The following is a 9314-nucleotide window of genomic DNA, read 5'->3' on the forward strand; positions in this document are numbered from 1 at the left end:
ATGGATTTGCCATTTCCTTCTCTTCCATCAATACACCGAAAAAGCGTCATCGTATTGTATAAATTTTGCTTGCAGTGGAGAAGATATGGATGATTCTTCTATTACAATGACGTTATTTCTGTTATACCAAATGATTGATGTGGATTGGACCTATGGGGTTTTTTGTTTTGCCTTGAGGACGTTGGTGAAATAGCTGTTTATTACTTGTTTGGTTTTTATAAATGTACATGATTTTTAACCTAAATGTCCCTTTAATTTTCTACTTTCCGGTTGGCTTAGTGGACAGAGCCAATCGAAGACTGGTTCAACCATTAAAACATTCAGGTTTTATGTAGGTACAAGTTTTATTCATTTTTGTTTTCTTGGTCTTTCTTCAAACATCAGGCATTCAGACAAGTAACCATGGGCTTCTGGCATTCAGCATTCACAGATAGCCATGGATTTCATTTGGTATAGCAGGAGAGAGGCCAGATTTTAACACCTTGGGCTGCTCCACTGGGCCATATTTTGTTCTCATATACTACTCAGAGTAACTTTCTGATTTCTGTGGTGATATTCCCAATTTACACCGGTGGACCAGGCCCTGATTCAGCAATTCATTGAAGTGCATGCTTAACTTTAAATGCTGAAGTGCTTTGCTGAATCAGAGCCTAAATAGTGAAATCATGGACATTAGGGAAATGACCTGAAAATGACTTTGTCTCTATTAATTATGTCTGGTTTGGTTGTTCATATTACATCTGCTAACTGCAGCATTACCCCAGCTGCATGTCTGTGAACTGCAATGTCAGGCAATATACATACCGAATACATCATATACCCATCACCTTGCATGTCAGGTGCCAGGCACTGGCTAATCCTAAGAGTTGTAGGCTTGGGCAGCATAGTCTCTAAAATCTGGAGGCTAAGGTGTGTGCAAGGTAGTACCTGAAATGACACAAGTACTGCAGAACCAGCACACTCTACATCAGAGTGATTCATGTTTTTGCAATGCATACATGTTTGTGATATAGAGAGTACAAGTGCTTTTAGCAAGTATTCTTTGCATCTACCTAATGAAGCTGGACTGTAGGTCCAGGCACAACAGAGTGACAAGAAGACCCTATTCTTCTGTACCGAGCCAGCACCGGCCTTTGCATCTACAGTACTGGCTCAGCATCCTCCAACGCAAAACACTGTGTGCACATAGAATAGCCCTGCTCAGACTAATCCCCAATTTTTGTCCCAATCCCTAAATGGCTCCCTCAAGGATTGAACTCATAACCCTGGGTTTAGTAGGCCAATGCTCAAACCTGTACCAGGATTATTCCAGACTGAAGTTGCATTGTGTGTTGGGGGGTTTTTTCCTTAAATTTGTTGTTCAGTGTTTGCCTCATTTTTCCCCCTCTCAGGATCAAATTAATCTCTTGCACAATTCCTCCTCATTCTGCAGCTGAAATAGCACCTTTGCATGCAATGACCATAAAGCTGCTGAGCTCTTGAAAATAGGCAATTAGCCATTGCTAATGCCGGGTAGGACAGTCCCTACTCTGTTCTAAAATGTTCTCTCACCCCAAGAGCATCTCTAAGAAAGTGGCTCCATCTCCAGTTTGTTCCCTTCCACCAAACCTTTGGCTTCTCTTTTTCTCACCAAAGCTAGCAATTTAAATCCAGTCACATCATGTGCTTCCTTTGATTGCTTTGGACATTTAATGCTTTCTCCTTCTAATATTGCTTACAACAACAGCAGTGACAAAAATTTGTAAGACAAGAACACTCTGTTTGTTTTAATTTTTCATAAAGGAGAACATATAAAACATTAAAAGAAAAGGAGTACTTGTGGCACCTTAGAGACTAACCAATTTATTTGAGCATAAGCTTTCGTGAGCTACAGCTCACTTCATCGGATGCATACTGTTTGCATCCGATGAAGTGAGCTGTAGCTCACGAAAGCTTATGCTCAAATAACTTGGTTAGTCTCTAAGGTGCCACAAGTCCTCCTTTTCTTTTTGCAAATACAGACTAACACGGCTGTTACTCTAAAACATATAAAATATTAATCTCTTGCTGGAGCAATAGATTCATAAGTGCCCCGAGAGGCGCTCCAAACATGGACATCTGGTTCTGCACAGACCTCCCCCACTGCCACTCTGTCTCTTCGCCTGCCCTCCAGCCAGAGAGGAGAATTGTTAACAGGGTTTGGGGAAAGGAGGAAAAAGGGATACTTGTAGATGCTGCTAATTCTTATTGTATAGTCCCCATTTCTGAGCACCTCACAATCTTATCCCTGGGAGGTAGAGAGAATCTGTCTGCTTTCTCCATTTTTCAGATGGGGAGCTGAGGTTCAGAAGACCAGATTTTCAAAGGTGTTTTGGCTCCTATAGATGCAGATAGGTGCCTAATGAGATTTTCAAAAGTGCCTAGGTGTCTAACTCCTATGGATTTCAGTGGAAATTAGGCAGCTAGGCTCCTTTGAAAATCTCTCTTGGGTGCTTATCTGCACCTTTAGGTACCGAAATAACTTTGAATATCTGCCCCTGAGAGACTAAATGATTTGACTAAGGTCACACAGGAAGTCTGTGGCGGAGCATAGAATTGCAACTTGAACCTTGGTCTCCTGAGTTCCAAGATAGCATCTTAACGACTGGGTTTTCCTTCCTCTCATATTGGTGGGGTGATCACTCCTTGATGGAAGTTTGTTGGTATATTTTAAATCTTTTTGGGGTCAGTTTGCTTTTATAAATGCTGAAAAGCATAACAGGGCTGAGATCCTTACTGGTTTGGGAAATGGAAACTTGAGCGATCCAATCTTTGCAGCAAAAAGTGAGTGTGTAATATATAAGCAAACCTGATCTGCAACGCTGAAGTTCATGGGAACTTTGTCATAGACTTCAATGGGTGTGGGATCGGGCCCATTGCAAAGTTCGTTTGAAGTAATCATGCACAAGGGATTAGCAGAAAGTCATCGTATGATAGTACAGTTGGGCTGCCTGAATAGTGTGTTACACCAGGAGAAGGTTCTTCAATCAGTGGGACTACTCACACATTTAGGTTGCTGATGTGAATAAGGGAAGCAGAATCAAGCTCATGATTGAGGTTGGGCCAGATTCTGCTCTCAGTTACGAACTCAGAGTAGCTCTATTGAATTAAGTGAAGTCACTCCAGATTTACAACAGGTATAACTGAAAACGGAATTTGACCCATGAGATTTCTCTCATGATTGGAGCAAAATTGATCTAGTAAATGCTTGAAGATAGTTTAGAGTATCACTTAACCCTGGATCTTTCCTGTTGAAGACAGAGTGCTAAGTGCTGGTTTCACTCATATTGGTACTACTAGGATGGGTTGCTGCTGTATTATGTTTGCTGCAAAAAAAAAAAAAAAAAGATTCTCAATCTTGATGAGAGCAGTCGCTTTTAAGGAACTAGCCATTTGCTGAACAGAAAAGGGGCTTCTTTCGTTGCCTTGAAAGGCCCTTTGTCACAAGGTTATTGCCTAACCCGAAATGTGAGAAATGTCCTTTTTCAATGAATGACAGTGTTTTAAGGAGAGATTCATTGAGCTATAACATTCCAATCAGTCTAATATGCAGTACAGTGCTTGCTGACCTAGACATTTGATGGCTTTTCTCTCCCATCATATGCCGATCCTGAGTAGATAAGGACAGCCGTTCTTACTGATAGGTAGCAGGTATTTTAGTACCCCTGGAAATTGTTTTCCAAGTACTAGTTTTGTTAGCCATTTATTTTCTGTTTGAAAGCAGGGTAAATGTAAAATATGGGCATGTAATTTCAAAAGCCTCAATTTGCTATATTTTAATTGCAAACTGAAAACCACTTTTCTGCCAACAGCAAGAATGGCCTTAGGACATGAGGCACATTCTGAGCAATAGATTGGGGACAAACACACACAACAAAAAGCCTCTAGTGAAAGGAAGCGCAATTTCACAAGGGCTCTCTGTCATCACGTCTGGTGTGTAAACAACAAGCCAAATTCTCTGCTGTTTAAAATGGGCCCAGCTCTACTGATCTCCAGGGAGATCTGCTCATTTACACCAGCAGAGACTGTGGCCATGTGAGCATGATTCTGAACTCATTTATACTACACTGTTGTAAATAACTAGAAACTACTTTAGGTCAATGCTGTTTCAAACCAATATAGATGTGAGATCAGAATTAGGGCCAGATCCCCGGGTCTGGCTGAGCGGCACTCAGCATAGGACCTGAGAGGTCAGGGGCAAAGCTGGCTCCAAGGAAACTTTCCTCTCTTCCAATCCTTGACTGGGCAAAGAACGCTTAGGTGCCAACAAGGGGGAGAAATTTGATTTGGTAACATTTAACTGCTTGTATTTTAGAAGACCTGAATATGTCTCAACTATTGCAAATATGATGGGAAATAATCTGGTTCTGACACTGTGAGTGGTTTGTGACATAACTAAAATGGGAAGTTTCAGAGGAACAGCCGTGTTAAATGGCCACATAAACACCACCCTATACCGGAAACCTACTGACCGCTATTCCTACCTGCATGCCTCCAGCTTTCACCCTGACCACACCACACGATCCATCGTCTACAGCCAAGCTCTGCGATACAACCGCATTTGCTCCAACCCCTCAGACAGAGACAAACACCTACAAGATCTCTGTCAAGCTTTCTTACAACTACAATACCCACCTGCAGAAGTAAAGAAACAGATTGATAGAGCCAGAAGAGTTCCCAGAAGTTACCTACTACAGGACAGGCCTAACAAAGAAAATAACAGAACGCCACTAGCGGTCACCTTCAGCCCCCAACTAAAACCCCTCCAACGCATTATTAAGGATCTACAACCTATCCTAAAGGATGACCCAACACTCTCACAAGTCTTGGGAGACAGGCCAGTCCTTGCCTACAGACAGCCCCGCAATCTGAAGCAAATACTCACCAACAACCACATACCACACAACAGAACCACTAACCCAGGAACTTATCCTTGCAACAAAGCCCGTTGCCAATTGTGCCCACATATCTATTCAGGGGACACCATCACAGGGCCTAATAACATCAGCCACACTATCAGAGGCTCGTTCACCTGCACATCCACCAATGTGATATATGCCATCATGTGCCAGCAATGCCCCTCTGCCATGTACATCGGTCAAACTGGACAGTCTCTACGTAAAAGAATAAATGGACACAAATCAGATGTCAAGAATTATAACATTCATAAACCAGTCGGAGAACACTTCAATCTCTCTGGTCACGCAATCACAGACATGAAGGTCGCTATCTTAAAACAAAAAAACTTCAAATCCAGACTCCAGCGAGAAACTGCTGAATTGGAATTCATTTGCAAATTGGATACTATTAATTTAGGCTTAAATAGAGACTGGGAGTGGCTAAGTCATTATGCAAGGTAGCCTGTTTCTTCTTGTTTTTCCTACCCCCCCCCCCCCCCCAGATGTTCTGGTTTAACTTGGATTTAAACTTGGAGAGTGGTCAGTTTAGATGAGCTATTACCAGCAGGAGAGTGAGTTTGTGTGTGTATGGGGGTGGGGGGGATGTGAGAAAACCTTGATCTATGCAGGAAATAGCCCGACTTGATTATGCAAAGAGTTGTCACTTTGGATGGGCTAGCACCAGCAGGAGAGTGAATTTGTGTGGGGGGTGGAGGGTGAGAAAACCTGGATTTGTGCTGGAAATGGCCCACCTGTTGATCACTTTAGATAAGCTATTACCAGCAGGACAGTGGGGTGGGAGGAGGTATTGTTTCATATTCTCTGTGTGTATATAAAGTCTGCTGCAGTTTCCACGGTAAACATCTGATGAAGTGAGCTGTAGCTCACGAAAGCTCATGCTCAAATAAATTTGTTAGTCTCTAAGGTGCCACAAGTACTCCTTTTCTTTTTGTAAAATGGGAAGGTATCAAAATCTGTACATCCAAATTCTGGTCCCATGGCAAAGCTCCCGCTGGCTGCAGTGGGATTAGGATTTGGCTCATTGGAAGAAGTGAAGTTTCACCTCCTATGCTGCCTTAGGTAAAAATCTGAACAAAACAAGCTGCACAGAGAGACAGACAAGTGGGGAGGGCATCATAAACAGAGGAAAAGCTGAGGAAAGAAACAAGCAGGGAACTCAAAAGGAGACTGGCTAAGCCAGAAGAATAACAGATGCATAAGGAAAGTCTAAAGAGGTTGAAGGGAATAGTGAACCACCCTTTCAGTAGGCAAACTCCTGCTGTCAGACACTGTGGGCCTGATTCTGATCTCACATTGCTGAAAAATGAGCAGAAATTCTAGTGCTGGAAACTGAATTGTATCAGTGTAAAACTAGTGTAAAGTGAGCTTGGAACTGACTCTGAAGCACTGCTCCCTATTACAGCATCCGCACAAATCTCACATTGACGTGAATGGAAGTTCTACATGTGGGACGCATGTGGAAAATGCCAGAGAGATCTGCAGCTAATGCAGGGAATTGGGCATCCCGGCTCCTTGCCTCTATTGTCAGCCCTGCAGGCAAATCACCGAATGCTTCATTTTCAGAGGTGTTGACTTCACTAGGTGTGAGAGCTCTGCTCATCCGCAAACCGGCCATGAATTCTTTTGCACCTCAGTTAATATCTACTATAAAGGGGCAGGGGGCAGATTATAACAATACCTACCTCATGGGAGAGTTTTACTATCCAATCAGATTTAACTCTGGATATACCAATATTCAGGGCACACTGAAATACTCTGGATTTGCTGATTGGAGGGCCCACTTGTTTTCCCTGGCCTCTGCAGAGAGATAAGGGAAATGTAAGAACTGGCTGAAGTACTGGGATGTCTTTATTTGTATTTTGAGCTGCTGTTTGTGAGAAGGCGTGAGCTGACTGAAATTGGTATTGCTTTTGTAATTTTAAATAATTGACAGGGCACTTGGAAACTGTGTAATGGGCACTTTCCATTGTTCTGCATCAGAAGAAAACAGATATACACAAGGATTTTGCCAAATCAAGACCAACAGAAATATCTTCCTGGGTTATTTTTATGCCAATGGAAACAGATGTTTTTAAGCAAACAACCATTTCCCCGCAGTGTTTTCACCCAAACATTGCAGCACTGAGACCCTTAAAGTGAAACTGAATGTAAATAAACCCCAAACTAAAACTGAGCTCTCTATTTATCCCCTGTATGTCAAATTGTGATTTATTAATCTTTGATTTAGTAATCATCAGGGTGGATTTGTAAGAACCTCTGATCTCTATTTGTGATTCTACTGCATGGTGTAAGCTAAGAACAGAATTTGCTTGTCACATCTACATGACTGTTCTCAATTCCTTTTGCAACTTTTGCCAAAGTTCTTGGAGACAAGATCCACTGTGCAGCTCTGAGAGACACAATTATTCTTCAGGGAGATTTAGGCCGCAATCCAGCCAAGATTTAAGCATGCACTTAACTTTATGATGTTGTGTAGGTCCACTGATGGCAACAGGAACTAACAGTGTAAAGTTAAGCATGTGTGTAAGTCTTTACACAATCAGGTCCTTGCATCCCCATGATGCACACGACCCCCCAAGAGTGAGTGGTATGTATCAGACCTTTGCTATTCACACTCATTCCTTTGGCTTTTCTGGTGTCCCCATTTTCTCTTTTTGCTAATATTTTTATGCTTAAAACTTCAATCCTGTCCCCTTTTTTATCATATGTTTTCTTCAGCCTCTTTTCTATTATAAAATGGTTGTTTTCAGTGCTGTAGATGCCTGTACAGCCTGGTGCACAATGGCATGTGTACGCAGCCCGCGTGATGCTGTTGCACAAATAATGCCATGGCACAACTAAAACTCCCTTTTGGCTAGTGATTTTAGATGGGGACATTTTTGAGATCAGCTAATAGTATTGTAAAGACATTTTAATTTCCAATACCAAACCTTCTCAACGGTCGTGCGAGGTTGATGAAAGCATAGTCATTTAGTATTTGTATTGGGGCAGTGCTTACAACGCCCCGTCATGGACCACCACCCCATTGTGCTTGGCGCTGTCCAAACACATCATTCATTTTAAGGTGAACACGGAGTCAAAACAGACTCCCTTCTGTCTGCTGAGAAACCTGTGCTCACATGGCAGCCGATCTTAATGGCCAGCACATTCTCAGATCCCAGGGAAGTTTCCTCATATTCATTACACTACGCTATTCAGCCAGCTGTTAAAATGTCCAGAGACAGATCAGTCCCCCTGGTGACCATTAATAACAGGCTTCATTACATTTGTTCATTGTGACAGTGATAGGGAGTGACTGATAGCAGAGGCGTAGAGGCTCCCTCCACACCACTCATAGGGGTAAATAGAGTCAATACACTGTACTGGTGCTTTCTCTTTCACTTTGATCTCTGGTCCCTTGCCGCTCTGCTTGTGGGGCAAGAGTTCGCTGCTGACGGAAGGAGTTGCACAGTGAACACCATTTGCGGTGCACAAGAAGTTTCACTGGTCCTACAAAAACCCAAGAGCTACACTGCATATTTTTGAGCCTCTACTGGTGCCTCGTTTATTATTATTAATGTTTTTCCTCTCCCACGTCTTTCTCAGGAAAGGCACTGGAGAGTTGTTCTCGCTATGCAAAGTCCCCCCGAAGGTGGGCTGGGTGGGGGGTCTGAGTTGAGGGCACTAATTCAAAGCCCACTGAAGGTGATGAGCGTCTTTTGACAGACTTCAGTGACTTTGGATCAGGCCCTAAATCTCTTATCTTTTTTATTATAACCTCTGGTCTCTATTTTTGAATCCCCTGCATGGTGTATCTCAAAGGTAATATTCTCCTCTCAGAGGAGCATGGTGGATCTCTAGCTAGTTACTCACCTGGCCCTCATCACTGCAGTGGCCGAGCCCACCTAGATGCAAGCCTCTGCTCCGGGATGCTACCCTGGCTACATCCCTACAATGAGGGATCCAGTCCAGTTTCCCCTTACAGGTAAGTGGAGAGCTCAGTCTGTGCACAAAAAAGCATCATTCAGCTGAGTGTAGTAGGAAGCGGCTAGCAAGAACTGAGCAGGTCAGGACTGAGAGTTATGCACAGAACTGCATGCAGGGTAAGAGCTTGGGACATGCCTTCACAGCAGCTGTGTGTACCATGCCTGCCTCTTTCCAGTGCTATCAGGATAGTTTTCTGGGCACTAAGGGTAAAATCCTGACCCCACTGAACTCAGTGAGAGTTTAGCTATTGATTTCAATGGGCCAGGATTTCACCCTAATGTCATTAGCAAACGGGAGATAAGATCCCACCAAAATGGTAGTTGCAAGAGACCCATTTATTTCAATAAAAGAATGAGGAGTACTTGTGGCACCTTAGAGACTAACAAATTTATTTGAGCAAAAGCTTATGCC

This window comes from Caretta caretta, chromosome 9 (assembly GCF_965140235.1).
Source record: "Caretta caretta isolate rCarCar2 chromosome 9, rCarCar1.hap1, whole genome shotgun sequence".
Lineage (NCBI taxonomy): Eukaryota > Metazoa > Chordata > Testudines > Cheloniidae > Caretta > Caretta caretta.